This window comes from Triticum aestivum, unplaced genomic scaffold (genome assembly GCF_018294505.1).
Source record: "Triticum aestivum cultivar Chinese Spring unplaced genomic scaffold, IWGSC CS RefSeq v2.1 scaffold42572-11, whole genome shotgun sequence".
Taxonomy (NCBI): domain Eukaryota; kingdom Viridiplantae; phylum Streptophyta; class Magnoliopsida; order Poales; family Poaceae; genus Triticum; species Triticum aestivum.
The window spans coordinates 4,416-6,623 of NW_025226234.1; positions in this window are offsets into that span (position 1 = coordinate 4,416).

Below are 2,208 nucleotides of genomic sequence, written 5' to 3' on the forward strand. Positions count from 1 at the left end.
AGACATGACAGGAAGCGCATGACAATGAGAAAAGACAGCCATTCGGGTTTCGGAATCAGACGATCGAAAGTGTAACCAAATGGTTGAACGGCACAGGCATATACGTATAAATGAACCCTAGGGATACGTGGCTTCCTGAGGGCGACCAACCCTAAGCCGCGTGTGTATTCTCCCAGATCCAAGACGAAGCACGGCTCTGGGCTGATGTTGGTGCCAAAGGAATATATAAATTACTACTATATCTATTCTCCCCTACTATCTATGTTGGGCTGAACAACCTATTTCTTTCGAGCGATGCTAGACGCACGGACGTTTATAGCGGGATCACGGAGTGGTTAAACATTGATTGGTTGGGATTTGGTTAAGTGAGGCGGACCCGCCACTTAAAATCGGGAGGGGGGGCAACTAAAGTAGTGCATGCAGTCCAGTCTGTAAAAGCCCGTTGATTTCGTCCATGCGTGTAGTATTATCGATTTCTTTCTACCTACTAATGAATGACAGACACCCCGCGTGTTTGCGAAAAACATCAGCGATGTGTCAGTTAGATGCCACACAAGCTCTAGTGACAGCACCAACGGCATGGTACATAGACCACGCGGCACTACTTACATATACCTTGTCAGGACACCTAGTCCCACACACTTGTGACGTGTGAAAATACAGACACGTCACCAATAACGTATTCATGGTGGCGTAAATTACCGGTGGTGTGGATTAAAAATGACGCGCCACTAATTAAGATTGAGTGCAATCATTTGTTCGTTAGTGTGTATTTATTCGTCTCTAAGTACAAGCTTGGATGAGTTGGGACAGAATGACGTTGACGTATAATGGGCTGCCTAGTCTCTTCTATGAGATCGGTCTTTTGGTTGCATTGGCTAGAGCATGCACTTCTACATGGTATCGGAGTCAAGAGGCCTTGAGTTCAAGACCCGACTAGCGTAATTAAATTGCAGTCCACTTTCGGTCCACGTTTAGGTCTGAGGGAGCCACACGTGAGAGGGAGTGTTGATGTATAATGTGCTGCCTAGTCTCTTTCATGAGATTGGTCTTTTGGTTGCATTGGCTAGAGCATGCACTTCTACAAATGAGACTTCCTAAATCCATGGGGGGTATGGGATTTAGGGATATGAGAGCGTTCAACCAAGCGTTGTTGGCCAAGCAAGCTTGGAGACTTCTTGATTCCCCTGACAGCCTATGTGCGAGATTGTTGAAGACAAAGTATTACCCTCATGGTCAGTTGTTAGACACAGTGTTTCCAAACACTGGTTCTGCGGTGTGGAAAGGTATATTGCATGGGTTGGAGTTGTTGAAAAGAGGAGTTATATGGCGGGTGGGGGACGGGGAGCACATCCGGACGTGGCGAGACCCCTGGATCCCACGGCCATCCTCCTTCCGTCTGATCACCCCGAAGGGAACCTGCCGTCTAAATCATGTTTTAGATTCTCTGGACGCCAATGGGGCATGGAGGGCTGATTGTCTTCGTGAATATTTTTGGGAGATGGATGTTCTACATATTCTCAAGATACACACCTCTCTAAGGCAGCGTTCCGACTTCCTGTCATGGTTTCCAGAGAAGAGTGGAGTATTTTCAGTTAAGAGTGCATACAAATTAGTCACATGCGATCATGATACAGTTTTTTCTGAAGGGGCATCAAGTGCGGCGGCAAATGGTTCCCGCTCTCTTTGAAATTGTGTGTGGCAATCTTTGGTTCCGCAGAAGATGAAGATAACTGCGTGGAAAGTTGTTTCTAGAGTACTACCGACGCGACATATATCCACAAGCTCAACTTGCCGACTATGTGGTCTGGAGGAGGAAGGCACATATCACGCCCTGATCGCATGCGACCATGCGAGAGAAATTTGGCTACATATGCGTGCAAGATGGCCCCTTCCACCTGATGATCTCCTAGTTGATAATGGAAGGGAATGGCTTATGCACCTTTTATACATATGTTCCGATGATGTACGTGACATGCACTGGTGGAAAAAGGGCCTTTGGTCGCGGTTCGCAACTGCCATTAGTCGCGGTTGCGCAACCGCGACCGAACGGGCGCGACTAAAGGCCCCCCCTTTAGTCGCGGTTGCTTAAGAACCGCGACTAAAGGCCCGTCCACGTGGGCGCCAGGTGGCCGTCGGGGCGGAGGACCTTTAGTCGTGGTTCTTCTGGCCAACCGCGACTAAAGGCCGCCGCAGGTTTAGGGTTTT